Source organism: Lissotriton vulgaris, chromosome 7, assembly GCF_964263255.1.
Source record: "Lissotriton vulgaris chromosome 7, aLisVul1.2, whole genome shotgun sequence".
In the NCBI taxonomy this organism is placed as follows: Eukaryota; Metazoa; Chordata; class Amphibia; order Caudata; family Salamandridae; genus Lissotriton; species Lissotriton vulgaris.
The window spans coordinates 399124653-399146897 of record NC_141695.1 but is presented as its reverse complement, the minus strand read 5'-3'; the positions used below and the strand labels follow the sequence as shown (position 1 = coordinate 399146897).

The 22245-nt window shown below is 45.5% G+C and overlaps 1 protein-coding gene across 1 annotated transcript in view; it reads left to right on the top strand.

Annotated features, from left to right (window-relative positions):
- Positions 1–22245, top strand: part of GRIN2D (glutamate ionotropic receptor NMDA type subunit 2D) — a 1061440-nt gene that overhangs the window by 180035 nt on the left and 859160 nt on the right. The window lies entirely within an intron of this gene.

Genomic DNA, 22245 nt, shown 5'->3' with positions numbered 1-22245 from the left:
GAGTCTCAGGGGCACACGCATCAAGGTAGACTTTTGCGATTTCTTAATTGTCATTATTAAGGAATCGCAATTAAGGAATCGCAAAAGCCTATGCATGTAGGAATCGCTATTAAAATAGAGATTACTAAACATTCCTTAATTGCGACAAGCAAATTGCGAGTCGAAATTAAGGAATGGCTTCCCTCTCATTCCTATGGGCCTATAGGCCCATAGGAATTAATGGGAATTGCATGCGCAATTTGCGAGTACCCAACAGGTACTCACAAATTGCGCATGCAATTTCAAAGGTGCAAGGGTGCCAAAAGGACACCCTGTTGCACCTCTGAAATTGTAATGTGAACACATGTTGTGCACACACCAAGTTCAAATTGATGGTAATTTGCGACCCATATTTGCGAAATCGCTATTTGCAATTTCATCATGCATTGCATTCAGGGAATCGCAATTTGTGATCCCCTAAATGCAATCACAATTAAGTAATCGCTATTTTGAGATTTCTCAAATTCCGATTTTTGCATTTTGGATGATGCATCCTAAATGCAAATACCGGTCGCAAAGAGGCATATTCTGTGAATCTGCCCGTTTGCCACCGGTTTTTCGCTTGATGCATGTGGCCCTTAGTCTCTATGGGAAATGGTAGAGGTAAGTCCCTATTGGATGTTTTTACTTCCGGTGTTCTGCATTCTGCTTGGTATTTGCCTGAGCGGGGTGGATTGAGGTTTACCAACTTCAATATTTCAGTTTGGTTCTGTTTCCTGAATGCTTGGTCACAATGTTCCTGCCCTGCACGTGGAGGACCATTTGTGGTGTGGTCTCATGCGTTCCTGTTATGTCTCAGAGATGTGGGCTACCTTGAGCCCTTGCAGTGAAGCTGTTGCTATGACCTATACATAGTATGATCTGTGATGAATTCTTAGCTTAGCCTACTTTTTACAGCGCTTCGGACAGTGTGTTGACACCACAACCATTTTGGATCCAAAGATATATTTGCAAACTATTTCCCTCTAGTGGGGTACACTTGTCAGAAAAAACTTGGTGTGAGTGTGGTGGATGGGGGGAGGATTGAGAGAACCCTAAAACCTGTCCTGAAAGGGACTCCAGAATTGTGGAATCAGTGACCCATGTGTGTGCGGGTGGGGGCAGCAGTGGCAGTTTACTCTGTTTGTTGTGAAGGGGGGAAAGAGAAATGGGCCAAGAGCCTATAAGAACAGGGGATTTAGGCCCACTGCACAAATGCCATTATTCGAAATCTGCACAAATCTTCATATTCCACCCCTGAGTCAAAGTTCTACCTTCATGTATTCAGTTTTTACTCTTTTCACGAACTTTTCATTTTGCTATCTCGTATCTTTCTCTCGACATTTGCTATTCTATTTTGTTTTTGTGCTCTCTATTTATTTGTCACCAGCTGCTCTCGGTCCCTATAATATTCATCCTCTCTTTCGAAGTTGCTGATAGCGCCCCCCAGCCTCCCACCCCACCCCTTTCTTCCAATCCAATTTAATTTGTTTGGTTGATTGGCAGTAGCCGGGATACAAGTGTCGCTGCATTTATTGCAAATTAATAAAATTAAGGGGATCGGAGATGGAAATGTGGTTCCCTGGAAATGTAATTAGATGTGATCATAAACAAGTGTCGAGCGAATGCCCTCTCATCCTCGCGCGCTAGTTTGCTCTCTCTGATCTTTGTCGCCGTCAGGATAGCCGCGCTCTCCTTTACCATCCATCCTGTTACCTCCTTGCTTTGACCTCTCGCTTTCTCTCTCGCTCCCTTTTTTTCTTTTTCTCCCTGTCTCCCTCATGGTCCCTCACCCATCCTCATGATCTCATTCTGTCTGTCTTTTTGCCTCTCCCTCTCTTACGTTCTTTTATTTCTAATGTTACCGTAATTCTTATGTTGTCTCACTGATTGATATAAAAAATCAACAAGCCGTTCTCCTTCCTCCCTGTGCTCTAACATATCTCAAACCTCAACATTATGTTTCTTTCTCTTTATTTTTTTTAGCGCTTCCCTCTCTACCTCACACTTTTGCACGCCATCTCTTGCTCTTTCTCTTCCTTATCCTCTTCCTCTCTCCCACTTTCCCTCTCTCTCCATCGCTCCCACTCCTCTCTCTGTTCTTTCTCTTTTTCTGTCTCCTATATGTCTCCCTCATCTCTCTTTTCTATCATCTCTCTCCTGAGAAAATGAAAGGACCTTTTGATTTTACATACTGTTAGGTATTGAAGTACCTCCTGCTAGAACCTGGCTAACAACAGCCCTTAAATCTCCTGGCCTTACCAGAGGTACTGACAAGGCAGAGTTATAAGCAGGGGTGCAACTAGACCCAAACTTCGGAGGGTGCTAACACACCCAGCCAGGGCTGGCCCTAGCACTGGTCGCCTACGGTGCAACATTATTTTTTGGCACCCCTCCCCCATTTCCTCCTTTTTCAGTGAATTCCCTCTGTACCACTCATCAACAATGCACCTCATCTCTCTATAGCACCTTTCTGACAAACATTTCATTTTTTAATAGCGCTACTCATAGTACACTCACACATTTCTGGGGTCTGCTTGGTACATGTTCTTTGTAGCAGGCACATTAATTCTCTGTACTGTGTGGGTGGCAGGCGTACCCATGTGAGTGCACGGTGAGTGATGTGACAGTGTGAGAGTAGCGTAAGAGGAGTGACTGCAGGGTGAGTGAGGTGACCATATGGTGAGTATGTAAGTGAAGAGTGGGTTGAATGAATGCAAGGTTAGTGATGGACTTTTTTGAGTGAGATTGTAGATTGAGCGTGAGGGGGCCGGTGGGTAAAGTGTCACATGAGTGTGGGTGAGTAGTCTGTTCGTGTGACTAGAGGGTGAGGTACATGGTGAAAAGCGCAAGTGCATTGTGAGTGCAGAGTGATCGCTGTTAGTGCAGGGTGAGCGGGTGAATGTTGTGAGTGCATGGTGATCAGTGTGAGTGCATTGAGATCGCTGTGAGTGCAAGGTGAGCGTGAAAGTGAAGAGCGAGAATGAGGGGTGAGTTGTGTGAATGAAGAGTGAATTCCCAGACACTTGAAGTAACTCAGCATCCTATTGACGGAGGCATAGAGTTTCATTAAGTTAAACTATTACTATTAGGCAAGGCTTTAAGTGGATTGAAAAACTGGGAAGTGTAGGAAGCTGAGTTTCTGTTGCAGTAACCCCCCCCCCCCCCCCCCCACGTTTTGCTAGATTTCTGATGGACTTTGACTTGATGTGGCCTAGGTCCCTGCCAATCAGGTTTCCAGGGCCTGTGTTCTTTCCCAAAACTGTACCTTTGTACCCCCAATTGGCACCTCTCTGGCCACATGTAAGTCCCTTGTAAAAGGTACGCACCATGGGTAAAAAGGGCACTGTAACCAGGAAGGCCTCCAAGGCTGCAGCACATATTCTGTCACCCTTAGAGGTCCTGCACCTTAACACACACACATTGCCATTGCAGGTGGCGTGTTTTGGTGCAGAGAAAATTGAAGAGTCGACATGGCACACATTCCTGTGTGCCATGCCTGCAACCCACTGGCTATAGTATAGGTAAGACATCCCTCTAGCCGGGTGCACAATACCACAGGCGAGGGTATCGTTGCATGAGCACTGTACCCCTACAGTGTTCAAGTCAATTTTTAGATGTTGTAAGTACAGTAAAACCATAAAGAGTATATGGTCTGTGAGTTTGTCATTACAAACGCCACAGCACCATATTGGCATTACTGAATTCTGGAAGGTTTGGTAGCAAACTTCTCAGGATAATAAACCCACACGGATGCAGTGTGGGATTTATTATACAACACACTCAGACAGCATCTTAGAGATGCCCCCTGAAAAATGACCAGCCTCTGGTGGCTTCCCTGACTGGTACATACCAGCCTCCCACCACAAAACATGTTTCTGGACCCCTGGGTTGGAAGCCTTCACTCCCAGACCAGAAACAAAGCCTTTCCTGGGAAGAAGTGGTCACACCTCCCCAGGCCAGAAAGAGGGATCTGTCGCGGGGGAGATTCAAAGGCCTTGCTGCCTTTGTAACGTGATCCCCAGCCTCTTCTAATAGCAGAAGCAGTCTCCCTTCCTGTCTCTCCTCCTTTTCGGTGGGAAGACAGGTGGGAAAAATTAGCTCAGCCCAGAAGGTGTGCGCTCCTCTGCTAAACCCGCCCCTGAGGTGGGGAAGGCGAGGTGAAGCCCACTCTTCAGTGCTCACCATCTTGCAGATGGCAGGCTCTCTCCAATCAGGATTAGGGATTGTGCCCACTCCCCCATGTGGGGTGAATACACCAAAGGTATAGTCACCCTAAGCGGTCAGTAACCCATTGGCTACTGACCTTGAGACCCCTAAAACGTTCACTAAATTCAGTATTTAGGGGTAACCCTGAACCAGTAGACAGATTCCAGCAACTTAAGAAGAAGAAGGACAAAAGAAGATGCCCAGCAGAGGAGACTGTGTGAAGAATTTTCTTTTCCCTCGCCCTACTGGCCCGTCTGCAGTTTCCAGAGATCCTGCTGCAAAAGTTGCCTTGTCCTGTAGGCAGTGACCTCCAGAACCGTTGGGAGGACTGATTGCCTTCAACAAAGACTGGATCTCCTGTGAACAGCCTAGCAGCTCTGTTCAAAAGAAACTCCCAAGACAGACTCTGAGCCTGCTGAGAACAAAGAAACCCGACGCCTGGAACCACCATTGAACTCAACGCCTACAGTATGAATCTTGGTGGCCCACAGGTCCCAGCGAGGTCTCCCAGAGCTCCAGAGTCTGAGCCCACTGTGGCCTGACCCCTCCAGGACTCCCCAATGTCACCTGCAGCCTCTGCACGGAGACCCCCCAAACCGTGAGAGTTCCGGTAAGGTGAAATCCGACCTCAAAAGACACCCCTGTGCCCTGGGGACCGTAGGTGCACATAGGTCCTTGAGCACTCCAACTTAGCTGCTCAGCTGTTGATTCCTCTCAGAAGTCTTCCTGGACCGAGCCTGCAGCCAAAAACCCAAAACCGCCGATCCCCATTGAAAACAACGGGGCACCCGACGCCAAAACAGCACCCTGCACCCGGCCGCCCCGTGCCACTGCTGTGGGTGCACCTTGTGTGCTAACTTGGAACCTCCTTTGCCCTGAGCCTAACACCAGGAGCTTTGCTCCTATAGCCTTGTGGCCTGCTTGTAAGCAGCCACCAACCTAAGCCCCTCTATCCCCAATTGGTTAACATTGGGCCTCAGCACTCCACACCCGGCGGCCCTAGTGCCGTTGAGGGTGTTCTGAGAGTGCATCCTCGACCCTGGGGAAACCCTGGTCCTAACCCCAGAATACTAACTCCCACAAACCAGTACTTACCTGTAAACCGATAACTTCATTTCCTCCCATAGGATTGCATTAACTACTTTTCCTTGAAAATTCTGTGTGGAGTTGGTTTGTATGAAACATTGAACAAACTGCAAATATCTAAAAACTGAAAACCTTACCTTTCGTCTAGGAAATGTCTCAGTGTGATATCTAGGCATATTACACTGATTAGAAAAATTAACTTAAAAAGTAATCTAATACGTAACGTGCACAGTAATCTATAAAGTAACTGAAAAGTCATTTCAAACTGTTGACTTACTTGTAAATCAACCAACTGCATTTTAACCTGCATTCAATTGTAAATCACTGTATAAGATTTTGCAAAGTATTATTTCACTTACCTCCACCAGGTCTGGCTTGGTTTTAGAAATAAAATAACAAAATATTTTTTTTTATATAAACAAATTGATCCGAGTTCAGTCTTTGAGTGTGTGACATCATTTTAGTGTGTATAATAAATGATTAACACTTCCCTCTGATAAAGCCTTACTGCTCGCCTACACTACCACAAAGAGAGAGTAAGGCAGCGACGGCCCGTGGAGGGAGTTACGGTGGGGCAGGAGGGCGGGGAGGGGGAGGGGCAGGGCGGAGGTTGCTAAAAACCGGCATATGGATAATTGCAGGTAAGTAAACAATGTAATTAATAAAACGAATTTCGTAGCTCGCACTGCATTGCATTTTGCGATGCAAGGCGCACTACGAAATTCGTTTTATTAATTAAATTGTTTACTTACCTGCAATTATCCATATGCCGGTTTTTAGGAACCTCCACCCTGACCCTCCCCCTCCCCACCCTCCTGCCCCACCGTAACTCCCTCCACGAGCCGTCGCTGGAGTAAGGTGCTATATACTTTTGACTCAGCCTACCTTTGAGGTTCCACTGGACTCTGTGCACACTATACCTCATTTTGGTATAGTATATGCAGAGCCAGCTTCCTACAGGGGGTCTCTCAAAGGGCCGATATAATGAAGGGCGTGGGTAGAACATTTATGAAAAAAAATCTGTGCTCACGATAATGTGCCGCGCGACTGATTTTTCGCTGCTTCTGGTATTGCCTCCACATAAGTAACATTACACCTACAACAAGCCAGGACTATTGGCTTTCTCAATGGTTGTTAGCTGCATAAGATAAATATACTACATGCATACATACAACTATGGCTTTGTTGTATATCATATTGAAGATGCTTTTTTTTGTGCAAGAGGTTGTGGGGTAATGGCTAGAGCTGCCAACTTTGGAGCTGAGGTAGCAGGTGTGAGTCTCAGTGTCGGATCAACATCCTGTGTTTCTGGGCAAATCACTTAATCATCTGTGGCTACCATAAAACAAATGAAGATGTTCTTGTTGGTGCTCACGTAAAGCATTTCAGGTTTAGCAATAAAGACCTGCAAAAAAATTAAAGTTGTCTCAAAACAGTGGACTGCTACAGAGTTAAGATTTTTTTTTCAGTCTGATTGTGAGGGTGATAATGGGGAGCCCGTCTTGGTGCCTGCTTTTATGAACTGCTGGGGCTGAGCACCGGCAGGACCTGGCCCACTTAAAGCTCTGATATTATGGCATTAATCAGGGATCGAGGGTAAGGAAATAAATAATGTGCTGCCCCTGCAACAAACTTCTAGTCTTATGATTAGCGTTGCCAGCTTATTAATTTGATGTGCCAGATGGTACAAAAATAAGCAGTCACCTAATACCGCATTTTCAGCACTTATTTGTGCATACTTCGAACAGCAAAGATAAATACAAAGCACTTTTAATTATGTTCTAGGGCTGCCTGAATGATACATGACTAATAAATAAAGGGAACAAACACAGAGAAGTCACATTACACATGAATACATACTTTTTTATTTATAACCCTATTTAGTGGCAAGACAAGGTTTTTGCAGGCTCTTAAAACAACACATGGCTGGCATTTTTCTTTTGGCAACCCTACTTTGGAGGCTCTTTAAACAACACAAGGCTGGCATTTTTCTTGTGGCAACCCAACTTTATATTAATTTCATGAAATGATTTCTCACACTGCGAAAGTAAATGTAAAATTAAATATAACGAATAGGCAGAGTGGGGTACTAGGGTGTACTGGAACCAGAATAAAAAAACGAAGCCTCTGTAACCAGTTTACAAAGGTGTGTAAAAAGGCAAATGGTCTTTAAAGACCTGTGAAAAACTCGGGCGTGCCGGGGATAAGACTCCAGACATTGCCCAGACGAGCCCACAGCAGCAGCCCGGGCTTCAGCCCAATGAGCTTTGCGCGCCTGGTCATAAGCAAGCCAGGTAGTTGGGGTATCCAATGAACAAAGAGGTCTACATGGAGAACAGGTGGTTAAGGTGGGCAGAGGTGAGGAGGTTGGAGTTTTGAGAGTGGGCTGTTTCTGTGGACTATAGTTGCTGATAGCCAGAACGTAAAGAGTTGAGCAGGGCAAGTCACGAGAGATCGTGCTAATGGGAAACATCCTTTACAACAAAACTTTTACAACGCAGTGCTATTACAATGCAGGTTTTACAACGAAAACTATTACAATGCATTGCGCTGGGGGGCGCTCTAGGATAGGGAATAGATTTAATTTACTATCCAACACCTTCCCTAGTGTCCACGGGGACTGGAGTTGCAATAGTAAATTAAACTATTCACTATCCAGCACCCCAAAGCGCTATGCGTTGTAATGGTTTGCGTTGTAAAACTGGCATTGTAACAGCATGCGTGGTAAAAGCATGTGTTGTAACGTCATACATCCGTGCTACCCCTTGCGCCGCTCCGGCGGCGCAAGGGGCTTGTAAATACGCCCCTAAGAGGCCCATTTATGGTTTGGAGGAGTGTGTGTGTGTGTGTGTGTGTTTGGGGGTGGTGTGCACCATACACAGGCGGTCCTCTCCCGAACACCAAATCCATGGTTCCTCCTCTGTCTTTAGAGTCAGCCTGCACTGGGTCACAGTGACTGTTCCACTCTGTTTGATGTCAGGGCGACCGTTAGTCATTTACCCTGCCTATGACTGCCATGCAAATATGGCTGCACCGGGCAAGCATTTTTCCAGCCTGATCAGTATTTTTATGCCATGGGCCTTGAAGATTTAAATGAAAGCAGCAACATCGGATATTTTTCAGCCTTTAACATATAAGCTTAAAGTACAGGAAGCAATCACTTCAAAAGTAATCTTAAACTGTCTGGACGGTTCCTAAATCATTTATAAAGCAAACATCAACAGAATTTCCATGTAAACGTGATACATAGGGGTTTATAGATAGTCGTATTCAGGTACCAGCTCCTGCTTTAGAATCTCAAAACATAACCAAATGGCTGGTATTTTTAGCTGAGAAAGGCAGCAATCCTTCAAGAGGCCTGCCAGATGCAGGCAGGGAAAATGTTAAACGGACACCATGCACAGGAAAAAAGATGTGCATTTTGTTCTGAGAAAAGAAACTCCATCTTGTGAGTTTATTTTGTCTGAACAAAAATGTTTGCCAGCAGCTGCTTTAAATATGGTGCCCAACTGCCAAACCTTCAAAGCTGTGAAGGGAGTTGCTGTGGTCGCTGCTTCCTTTACATCACAGATGTCTCCAACAGGCAGGTGGAGACCTAAAAATACGGTGGGCAGTACCTCACCAGGGTGGTTGAGTTCATGACCCCAGCCACCTGGAAGACCGTCAGAGTGCCCGCTTGTAGCTAAATATGGCTGAAAGTACATCCTCAACCACTTTGGTTTCAGAGTAATGGTGGCCCTATATTGGATACGTCATTGCATTTTTTTAAAAGTGAAATCAAGAGGTGGATGCAGGTTTTCAGTTACCAGGCACAGTATAGTGCATCGCTTCACTAAGGGAGGCAGCGAGGCACTTTAACCAGTGGCGGCTGCTGGAGCCTTAAAGTGGTGGGGTAGCGCAGGGGAGGGGCAGCGCGGGGGAAGCAAGGGGAAATAATTGAAATAATGTTTACCTGACATCTGCAGCATAGGTGCTCTTCTGGCCTCTGCTTCTCGACTCCCAGCATGCCACAGGCTCCCCTAAGCCAATCCAGACGCTGATCTCATGTTGGTGTGACCCAGGATGAGAGCAGCGCTGTGATTGGTGTGAGCTCATTAAGGTGCTTGTTAAGGGAGTACAACCCTATGCTTGCTCTCCACCCCAGCTGTACAGCACAGCTCGGGTTGCGAGATCGAAGAGCGCATGGCGTTTTGGTCGGCTTTTGACATCTGGCCAAATTGCCATGCGCACTTGAAGCAGTGCCACCACTCCTTCTTCTTCCTGCAGCTGTGCCTGGGGGAGGCTCCTCCACTAGGGCGGAGGAGCGTCGGCCCACTGCTTTCTCGCAGTGCGAGAAGCCAAGAAGCAGAAACATAAAATGGTAAAACTACCATTTTATGTTTCTGCTTCTTTCACTGCGCAAAAGCAGAAGTGTTTGGTGGCGGGCAGGTTGGTGGGGCTGCTCTACGAGCAGGGCTGGGCAGGGGAGGAGTTGTGTGCCCACTCCTGAGTGAGCATGACTGGTTTGGTCGGCCCTCTGAGGCCGCCCAAACCAGTCATGCGCATTCTGCCCTTTCTCCACAAAATGGCCTCCCCGCCTTTCTCCACATAATGGCCTCCCCGCCTGGTTGGGCTGCGTCCCCACCAATCACAAAGCTGCCATTGCAGCATTGTGATTGGCTTAGGGGAGGGGAGGGAGGCTGCCTGCAGGAGCCAGAGCTGTGACAACGTGGGACCCGGCCCGGCGGACAGGTACGCTTTAAAAGAAATTACTAAGAACATTTAAACCCACCCCCATCCCAGTGCAACCTTCCCAGCACGACCACCCGCTGGCGATTAATGCCAGCCCCGACTGGCTGTGTCGTGTCAGAATAGATGGCCCGCCCTCGGCTCAGCTGCAGGAAGTGAGCGAGGAAAAATAAAATGATAATAACCTTTGTTATTATCATTTTATTTTTCCACTGCTGAAAAGCAATGGGGAGACGCTCCTCCACCTTTGCAGTGGAACAATCTTCTGTGTGGCACCTGACAACCTGTTTCACTTGAATCTGCTTGTGGCATCTGAGGGAGACAACTGGGCCTATAGGCATCCTGCATATGGGTGGTTCCCTCTGCTAGGCTTATTTTGGGTTCAATGCAGCTCCAGTTGGGAAAAGTGATCCTCAGGACTCCTCTCACCTTTGTTCCGTAGGTATTTAGAGAATCTTGAGTGAAACAAGCTACTTTCCTCCGATGCACACATAAGGATGCTTGGATGAGGAGATGCTACATAAGTTGGATGACAATGGCACTTTATATTATTTCCTAGATTAAACATGGCACCTGAACTTTAAACTCTATCTTTTTATGATTTTTGGTGGCAGTGGTGCTGACGAAGTGGCTTCCATTGCCATATGGGAGAAATATAGGTAAGTCCCTAGTTTGCCATAGAATTGGAAAAAAAGGGCATAAACTCAATAGTAGAAAAGGTGCTCACAGCCCTTAAGTACTGACCATAACCAAATGTATAAGAAATCACAGAAAGGTATATACCAAGATGAAAAACAATTACAAATCATATATAGAAAAAGTGTACAATTTACTTAGGGAATAATACATTTATAAAACAATTTTTTCTTAAAAACATTTTAGTGCCATAGAAAACAATTAAAAATTGTGTCAATCCACATGAAGAACATTTAAAAACATTTTTGTTACAAAAGTTGTCGAAGCAGCATTTCGGTTTTACGATAGGACCTTCATCAGGACAAGGTTCTGGTTCAGAAAGAAACATACAATTAGACACAATAGCTATTTTCATCTTTTTACACAGAATACATCAATAGCATTATTAGCGCGTACAGTAAAAAACGATCGATAGATTTAAGGCACAACAAAATCCTCTTTTAATTCATTAAACATGTAGTACTGGTACTAAAGACAGAAGAAACTAATGGGATGCTCAGCTTAGGGATAGCGCATCTGATCATGGATTTTTTTAGCACACCCCTTTTGTATTAAATTGAATATGCCATATGAATCACTTTCAGTATCTCCCATGGCTGCAATCAGTGCAGGACTTATTCACCATCTGGTGCATCTATAGTACTCTAGCTCTTGTGCCAGTCGCCAGGGGCACATCTATGAGAGAACGTGGGCACCTCAAATGCATTCAGCAGGCACAACACTCTCAAGGCATGGTCCCAAAATGATGAACAGCTTGCTCAAGCAGTTCTTTGAAATCTTGTTGCTTAGTCCTGATCTGAACCAAAGCTCCAGTCTCTTCCCTTCTTTCCAATTGGAGCGATGTCAAATTTACCAACAAGTTGGTAACTGGGCAATGCAGACTGAGGGAGAAGAACTTAGGTACCTTTATGCTGACTTTGTTACCTACCACTAGTTCCCAGTCCCCTTCCTCATTAACTTTCTCTTATTGACTCCACCATTGGTCAAAAACGAATCAGCTCCTTTTTAGGTCACAGCCTACCAGACAGTACAGTTTTCTGGTTTGCTAAAGACATCTTGGAGACTTTCAGAGATGTGACCTAGCAATGCATTCCGCCTGCTGATTAGCATCAGCTTGAGGTTTGTAACTCACATTTTCTGGCATTCTATTAGCTGGCTTTATTTGCTTTAGGCTCTCCAGGTTCAGAATGTCCCTCTGTTGCCTAAACCATGTTTACTGTGGTCTTCCCCGAACTTCCTTTCTGTAAACAGGCCTTTAACCCCTTGCATTCGGCGCACATTTTCGCGCTGTGCGGGTGATTTGAATGGTGGGCGGGATTCGGACATGCCCACCGTGACGTCAGACGGCCGGGGGTGTCGGAAGCATGCAAGGGGTTAACTCTTGTTCTTATCTTGTCACATTTACTGTGCAGTCAAAGACCGAGGTCAAATGTTGGACGCTATCTTCGAGGGTGCTTGTTTACTTTTCTTTCTCTGACTTTAAAGTGAGATGATTTATGTGAAAATCTTGCTGTATACTGGGGGTAGGAAAACAGTTTTTTTTGTAGCACAGGACAAATTTAAATGAACTTTTTAAGTATTTCAGAATATATGAGAATTATGAATACACTTTTTGTTATTTCTGAAGTATGTTGGAAACAAATACTTTAATATGATCAACACAAATCCTTATAGCAGCTGATGCAATTTTCACACATTTACGTTTGTGAACTGTATAGTTTTATTAGTAAAACGGTATGGCTTTGCAAATGTAATGGTCATTTCCATTGAAAATGTGTTATCTGTAATGGCAGTACACTACCATACAATGCATACTACGCTTCACACCACTGCACTCAACTCTGCACACTCCACTTTACACCACTCCACACCACGGCACTCTGCACCACTCAACTCTACTCCAGCACTCTATGCCACTTCACGCGACTCCGCTCGACTTTACCCTGCACGGCTCTACTCTATGCCACTGCACTCTTCGCCACTCTACTCTACACCACTGCACTCTACACCACTCACACTCTACACCACTCCATGCCAGGCCCCACAAATCTACTCTGCGCAATTCCACTTTATTCCATTGTGCTCTAAGCCACTCTGCAACACTGCACTCTACGCCACTGCACTCTATGCCAATACACTCTACATCAGAGCACTTTTCTCTGTAACACTCAGCTTTATGCATGTGCACTCTTTACCAGTCCCCTGTAAGCCTCTCTACTCTACTATGCACCACTGTGCTCTATTCCACAGCACTTTACTCAACGTCATTACACTCTATGCAGCTGCACTCTATACTGCACCACTTCAGTCTACTCCACTTCACTCTACTCTCAATCAATCAATCAATTATTTATAAAGCGCACTACATACACACGAGGGTCTCAAGGTGCTGGGGGGTGGGGTGGGGGGGAGCGCTACTGTTCGAAAAGCCAGGTCTTGAGTATCCTCCTGAAGGTAAGCAGGTCTTGGGTCTGTCGTAGGCTCAGCGGGAGGGTGTTCCATGTCTTGGCGGCGAGGTAGGAGAAGGATCTCCCACCGGTGGTTGTTCTTCGGATGCGTGGGACGGTGGTGAATGAGAGGTCGGTGGAGAGTAGCTGGCGTTTGGGGATGTAGAAAGAGAGGCGTCTGTTGAGGTAGGCTGGGCCAGTCTTGTGGTGTGCCTTGTGTGCTGGGTGGGGAGCTTAAAGGATATCCTCTTGTTGACAGGGAGCCAGTGCAGGTTTCTCAGGTGGGGGGTGATGTGGCCGTGGCGTGGTATGTCAAGGATCAGTTGTGCGGAGGCGTTTTGGATGCGTTGTAGTCATTTGATGAGCTTGACCGGGGCTCCGCATAGAGGGCGTTTCCGTAGATGAGACTCCTGCTGACGAGGGCCTGGGTGACTGTCTTTCTTGTATCTGTTGGGATCCATCTGTAGATCTTGCAGAGCATGTGGAGGGTGTTGAAGCAGGAGGAGGAGACGACGAGACTTGCTTGGTCATTGAGAGCGTTGAGTCAAGGATGATTCCCAGGTTGCATGCGTGGTCGGTGGGTGTAGGGGCTGCCCCCAGTGCCGTCAGCCACAAGGAGTCGTTCCAGGCTGAAAGTTTGGAGCAGAAGATGAGGACCTCTGTCTTGTCCGAGTTCAGCTTCAGATGGCTGGTCTTCATCCAGTCGGCGACGGCCTTCATTCCTTCGTGGAGGTTGGCTTTGGCTGTGATAGGGTCCTTGGTGAGGGAGAAGATCAGCTGAGTGTTGTCGGTGTAGGAGATTATGTTGAGGTCATGCTGCCGGGCTACGTGTGCGAGCGGGGCCATGTAAATGTTGAACAGCGTCTGCTCTACGCTCTGCACTCTATGCCACTCTACTCCACTCTGCACCACTCCACTCTATGTCACTGCACTCTACGCCACTCTAATCTTAACCACTGCACTCTACACAACAGCACTCTATGTCACTACACTCTATGCACTGCACTCTACTCTGCATCACTGTACTCTACGCCGCAGCTCTGTATTTATTTATTTATTTACAGATTTATACAGCGCATAACTGCCCCAACAACGGGGAGTCCCAGCGCTTCCCAAAGGACAGGTGCAAAGGACTGCTCCAACCAACCCAGACCAGTTATGCTGGGAAGAGCCAAGTCTTTAAAGCCTTACGAAAGATTATATGATTCTGCAGTCCTCTGATAGAGATTGGGAGGTAATTCCAGAGGTGGGCCACCAGCTCTGGCTCCTTGTATGCTACAAGCATACAAGGAGCCATTCACCACTGCACTCTGACACTCTAGTCTGCAACACTGCCCTCTCCACCACTGAAGTTTATGTCACTCTACTCTGCGCTACTCTACTCTATGCTACCCCACTCTATGCCACTGTACTCTATGCCACTTCACTCTGAGTCACTATACCCTACTCTGCACCACTCTATGCTACTCTACTCTGCACCACTCTACACCACTGCACTGTATGCCACTCAACTCTATGCCAATCGACTCTACTCCACGCCACTGCCCTCTGCATCACTCAACTCTACCCCACTTCATTCTGCACCACTCTATGTCACTACACTCGACATCACTGCACTCTACACCACTGCACTCTACACCACTCTACTCTGCACAACTCTACTCTACATCAGTCTTCTCTGCGCCAGTCTACTCTGCGCCACTTCACACTTCATCAGTCAACTCAGCACCAGTCTACTCTGCGCCACTCCTCTCTGTGCCACTCCACTCTGCACCACTGCACTATACTATGCACCACTCTAATCTATGCCACTACATTCTACGATGCTGCATTGTATGCCACTGAGTTCAATGCCACTGCACTTAATGCCACAGCACTCTGCCACACTCTACGCCAATGCACTCTATCAAAGTTACCTCTACTCTATACCACTCCAGTGTATGCAAGTCTACGCAACTACACACTATGCCACTCCAAAAGACAACACTCTCTGCCACTCCAAGCTACAACACTGTACTCCACTCTTCATCATAACACTCAATGCAATTCTCCTCTATGTCACTAACTTTTAGCCATGCTGACCAGCAGGCACGCTTGTGTACAACATGGCTAAAGCACATTGGTAAAATCAATAGCTCTTAAATAGGTGCGACCTATTGGATTGTCAATACTTGTTAAGAAGGAAACTGGTAAGGAGGTGTTCCCACATATTCACGCATCCATGTACGTGAAAAAAGCAAGGTTCCATTTTAGCAGCAGTAGAAACAATTTCCGCTTGGCCATTACATCACAGGTTCGCGAGAGCTGTAATGGGGAAAACCTATGTACAATTAATGGAATCGCTATGAAGACAACTTTATCCTTCCCTGCACTGCTGACCATGATGTTCTGCTTTTTTGCCGTCATCTCGTGTCATCATGCACCTTAATTTGGTGTTAGTACAAACATTTTTTCTTGTAGCAAAGAGGCTAAGGGGCTAATTAGGATGTCGGGTGGAAAGCCTTCGACCTTCGGTCAGAAGCTTTCCAACAGACATCCTTGATTTGAATTTCGACCACCGTATTACGGTTACGGTGGTCGGAATTCAAACCGGCCGGCCATTCCGGCTGGCTTCTGAAAAGCTCAAGGAGCCCGTCGGCCAGTCGGAACTTCCATCATAATCCCCTATGGACGACATTTGTGCCGTCGGGATTATGATGTCGGTTTCAAACAGGCTTTCCATGTCTGGCTTTCCGAAATGAAAAGCATGTCAGAAAGTGACCCCTAGCATGCACGCTCCGCTGCCACCAGTTGAGGGCCCAGGGGGCACCGTAGATGCCCCCCCTGTAAATCCCTGCCCCGTGTGGTAAGCACCATTAGGGGCCTGCCCCAAGTGGCAGGATTTACAGTGACTACCATTTATATATGGGAGCTTGTGCTGTGGTCGGTTTCCAACCACTGCACAAGCTCTCATAGGGAAATGGGAGTCTGCGACCGCAACATGTGTCATGGCTTCGGACTGCCGAGCCGAGGTCAGTTCGCCTCGAAACCGCAGGCATGTCGGTCAGAGTAAACTCTGACTGGCACCCTAATCAGCCCCTAAAGAATTAGGAGTATGAGAAGAGAGCATAGGTCTTTCCTCCGCAGCATTTAAAATTCTTTAAAAAAACTTTGATAAATTCATGAAGTTAAAACAAATAAATATTGAGTGACAGTATCTTCTTGAAGTAGATTTAAGAGATAAAAATGGCAAAAGTCCACTTTAAGAGCATGGATTGCGCAAGACCATTGGACATCTTCAAAAACTACACAAAGTGCACAACTATCCAACTACCCCCATATTCAGTCTCAACATTTGGAACTCTGCTCACCACTGAAGCAGATCAGCAGATATTTATCACCTTCCTCTTCCTAATCCTCAAGGAAAACGAGAAGAGTTTCCCTTTAAAGAAGATGCTTGAATAAGCTTGTGCCCCTGGAGGTCCAGAAAATTGGGGTGTTATTACATTGTTCACTACTGGGCTAATTTCTTTTTTCGGTGGGACGGAGTGGGGGGAGGGGCATTGCAAAGCTACCTTCTGCCTAATAAAACCAATAAATCACTGTTGAATACACGACCTCATGCCACTTACTCCACCAGAACCCTAAGTGGCAAAATATGATTTCACCAATGGATATTCAGTTCCATAGTATTTATGGACACAGACACACACACCACCCATTGTGATGATACCTACACTTTAATGTGATGGTTATTCCGTTGGTGCAGCAAGTGCAGTGATGCCTGGGCCCAGAGGCCTGAGGGACCCACTGAGCACTGTTTATTGCTGTATTTTACTATTCAAACAGCAGCCAGGGCCCCATGTCTTTCCTTGCTCTGGCTACGCTACTGGGTGATTCATAAAAAAAACATTAACAATATTTCCTGCCCCAAAAAGGAACCCAAAAGATAAACATTGTCTGACTCTCTTGTAATTTCATGATCAGAGTAACAACATATTGTCCAATTGATATTTCTAACAAAATGCGCTCACCCACCAAGGCTTGCCTTTCAGGCATCCTTCCAAACTGAACTAAAAAACTGGTCAAGCCTGCACCTACCACCTTTGTAGAAAGCCTTCTCCACAGCACACAAGTATAAAATCGAAATCCTTCCTTCACACATTCCATTTTCCTGTAACTGGCGGCTCCCATGACAACTCCTGGTTCTTCGAAGTGATGAGATCTGAGCTGGGCTTCTGTTCCTGTAAAGTAATGCAGTTACTGTGAAGCAATCGTCGAGGAACTCAGCATAAAATATGTTTTCCACTCCTTTACGTGGTTTTAATATTCTTGTCTTTGGCAAATAATATTCCATTTCATTAAATTAGGCAAAATATGAGTGTGATGTATGCAGCATGATGTAAATGAAGATGGAGAGATCAATGAAAGGTTATAAGGCATTTATTATGCACTACAGAGAAAAGCTGGTGATCCCATCAGAAAGCAGAGAGCTAACTGACTGGGCAGAACACAGTGGAAAATGACATCAAGAAAATGGAATGTCAAACTTAAAGTGATACAGCAAAACATAAGTGGAGAGAATACAACATATCCTCTTCCCTTCGTATGGAAGAAGCAGGAGAAAAAAAAAATACAAGCACATGCTCATCGTTACAGAGAGAGACCTTATTTGCAAACAAAATCATGCAAGTAACCTGGAGGTCTTTTAACTCTCTGAACTCTACCAACATTGATCTCCTTAGAAGGAACATCACGGCTACATTCAGCATTTTTGTACAGTGCCACACGCCTCAAGTTCCAACTTTCGCCGTTGAATAGAGTAATGAACCTTCTATGAACAGACCTGACCTTGAATGGTCCCCTGAACTTGGTCAACCCGACCCCAACTGGACCAGGCTTGACCTTCACCCAATCATTCACCGCAATCTTACAACTACCATCCGGTTCACACACAGCGCCAGGATTGTCAGGACCAACATTTATCAACTCTTTCATCCAGGCGGCAACCAGCTTGGTACCAGCTGAACGCCCCCTCATGATGTTAAAAGGAATCATTCCAGTCACACCATTCTCAGTGGTTCTGTAGGCCCAAACCAGGTCGTTTACCAATTCTCTCACATCTGTTCTGGACGAAATTGCCATCTGAATTGCACCTTTAACCATCCGGTTCGCCCTCTCGACTATTCCATTCCCCTGGGGATTGTAAAGTGAGGTCCTAGAATGTGCAATTCCGCACCTTTTTAAGAAATTGGCCATCTCCAAGGAAGTCAACTGGGTCCCATTGTCGGTGACAATCCTAGTAGGAAAACCTTCTTCCCTAAAGATGTCACTCAACACAGTAATAGTGTTGTTGGTAGTGATCTCCTTCATGAACTTAACCACTAACCACTTTGAGGAAATGTCAACTACCACCAACCCAAACCTCATATCTTGACTCAACTGGTAGAACGGGCCAATGAAATCAAGGCATATAGTGTGCCATGGACACCCCGGGTCACCTATTGATCCACAACCAGTATGACTACCAACTTTAACCCTCTTTCACTATCCAAGCAGTCCGTACATTTTTCCACCCACTGAGAGATTTCCAAGTCCATGCCAGGCCACCAAAAATTCTCCCTAACTCTCCTCTTGGTGAGGGACTGTCCCAGATGGCCTTCGTGGGCTAGTTTAAATATAGTAAACCTCACATCTTGTGGGGGAATAAACTTATCTTCCATTAAAATCAAGAAGCCATCCTTGTCCAAGACAGAAAGCTGATCAAGTACTTTCAAATATGGGCGAACTGCTGGGGATAGGCAACTCTCTCTCCTCGGACCCTTTACAATCAAGTCCTTGACTTCTCTCAACACCACATCCTTTGCCATGGAGGTATTCCACAAACTCTTGCCAATTGCCCCGGCACAGATATCTACTACCTCATCCACAGCAGCTACAGACCCTTCGGAATTGGATGATTCAACACCCAGCTTGTCTACCGACTCCCAAGGTAGTGGTAGTCTAGAGAGTCCATCGGCTTGGCAATTCCTCCAACCTGGGATGTACTCAACTGTATACAGATATTCTTGAATCCTAGCAGCGAGTCTAGCTAACCTCGCAGAACCCTTGCCAGCCCCACCATGTGACAGAATTTTAACCAAGGGTTTGTGGTCTGTCAAGAGCGTGAACTTGAACCCCCACAAATACATCCTGTAATACTCGCAACCCCACGCTGCGGCTAAAGCTTCACGCTCGATAATAGAGTAATTCCTCTCAGCCGTTGTGAGCGTCCTAGAAGCGAAAGCCACAGTCTTGATCCCATACTCATGTACTTGAGCCAAAACCGCACCAACACCTACAGCACTGGCATCCACAGTCAAGACTGACCTACGGTTGGTATCAAATGGTGTCAGGATGCCTGCATCACAAATTTCATCTTTGATTTTTTTGAAACATTCTTCTTGCTCCACACCCCACACAAACTTGCATCCTTTCCTCAACAACACCTTAATTTTTTCCGTCTGCTCTGCAAAGTCCCTTACGAATTTGCCATAGTACTCAATGAGGCCGAGAAACGACCTTAACTGATCTTTGTCACTCGGAGCTGGTGCATTCCTGATAGAGTCTAATAAATCTCGCTTGGGTTTCACACCATCGACAGATAGGGTATAACCCAGGTATTCAACTTCCTCCACCGCAAATTTACATTTCTCTTTCTTAAGAGTTAATCCAGCTTGTTCCATCCTTTCTAAAACAGTTTTTAAGATCAGATTGTGTTCCTCTACAGTCTCACCAAATATTAGAACGTCATCTTGGAAATACACCACGTTGTTCACACCCTTCAGTACAGCCCCCATCATTCTTTGAAACACTCCGGCTGCAGAGGCAAGTCCGAAAGGCATGCGTGTGAATTGGTAAATCCCCTCGGTTGTTATAAAAGCTGTCAAAGCCTTGATGTAACTTTATCTGATGATAAGCGCTGCGAAGATCCAGCTTAGAGAAGTACTTCCCCCCTTTTAGTGACAGAACCAACTCGTTGATGTTTGGTAACGGGAAGTTATCTACTACAATGTTCTGGTTCAGGGTGCGAAGGTCCACACAGAAACGAAATTTTCCATCAGATTTGGTTGTAATAACTACGGGAGAAATCCAGGGTGATGTTTCTATTTGTTCTATCACTCCCTGATCCAACATTTCCTTCAACATCTTCTTTACTTCCTCACGTGCAATAAATGGAACCTTCCTCACCCTGTGTTGCATAGGCATGGCATCGTCGCGCAATACAATCTTATGCACATAACCTCTCAACTCTCCAATGTGCTCATCAAGCAAACAATGCATCCCTTCAACAATTGAATCCGTAGTTATGCTATCAACAACCATCACCTGTTGTGCTGCCCTGGGATTAATGATTATACCAAGGTCATACTGTTGCCCCCATCCCAAAATTGCTGGGCCTGATCTGGATACATACCTTCCCTTTGACGGAACGATCCTTAAATGATATCACACATACCATGAACCCAATTACATCTATGCTCTCACCTTGGTAACCACAGGGACTAATATCACTAGGTAATAGTTGCACATTTTTCCAATTTTCTAAATACATATCCTTGGGAATGATAGTCCACAATGATCCTGGATCGACCATCAGCTGGGTCTCGATCTCATCGATAAGAAATTGAGCTTTGGGCCTGAACCTTCTACCGGGTTCACCTTCACTGACACCATCCTCACCCAAGCACAGAATTTTGTTGGCACCCTCAACACCAACAACGTCTCTCACTATTTCCCTGTTTTCTACAACAGCTACTTTATCTGCATTTCCTCCCCTGCACATCTTGGAGAAATGTCCCTTCCTCCCACACTTCCTACAGACCTTGTCAATAGCAAAGCATCTCCTAAAATCTGAGTTATGAAAAGTGCTCCCACACCTACTACACATCCTTCCTTGATATCTGTTCCTGTCACTTCCTGGAAACCCATTATTGTATTTCTTCGGACCTCTTTCGCTCAAATCTACGCTTTTCCTGTTCACAGCGGCAACTTCATCTTGTTCAACACAAGAAACACCATTCCCTTGAACATTTTCCTTTCCATTATCTCTCTTTTCCATCTCTCTCATACATGCATTCGATTCTTCGACTACTTTCGCTATATCAATTGCCATTTGTAGGGTCGGATTTTTTGCGGCCCACAGTTTTTCCTGCATCTTTTTATTACGACATTGCACTATCAGTTGGTCACGTATCATTTCATCTCTTATCTCTCCGAAACTACATTTAATGGACAGTTCTCGTAACCTAGCTACAAATTGGTCTACTGATTCTTCGTTCCTCTGGGGTTGAGTGTAAAATTTATGCCTAGCCATAACAATATTCACTTCCTTTGCATACTGCTTCTTCATGCGAGCTTTTGCTTCAGTATATACATTGGTTATTGCTCTCCCATCTTGATTTAATCCTACTGGAAGATATTTAAAGGAACGTTGGCCTTCCTTGCCTAGAGCGCTTAACAACAGGGCTTTTTTTCTAGATGCACTAAAATCCTTTCCATCAAGTACTTCTATATAGTTCTCGAAAATGTCTATCCATTCATCCCACTCGATGGGTGGATCCCCAGTTGTTTGTAGAAACATGGGAGGTACTATAACATTAAGATTTTCCATCTTATTTTAATTAGCAGTGCTTGCTCTTGTGTGTACTGTACTTTTATATGTGGACACAGCCTCAAAATCAAAGTTATTCTACTGGAATGCTCCTCGCAATGTCTTAATTTTTCATTTAAAATAACCAAAGTAATCCTTGAACTAGGTACCTCTCTCTTTTTAATAATGTCAATTATACTGTTCCTCTCAATGTCTCGATGTCTTAATCCTTCACTTCAGATAACAACAGTAATCTTTGTACCTCTTTCTTTTTAAAAAAAAAAAATGTCAATTGCACTAGGCACTGCTCGTTGTGTAAAAGGCTTACCGTTTTTTCTTGAACTGAACTTGTGCTCGATCTGTGATCACAAGGCAACACGGAGCGTTGAGAACCTGTAACGCTGACTTAAAACGCGGTAATCCTTTGAAGAGCGTAGTCAGCGTTAGCGC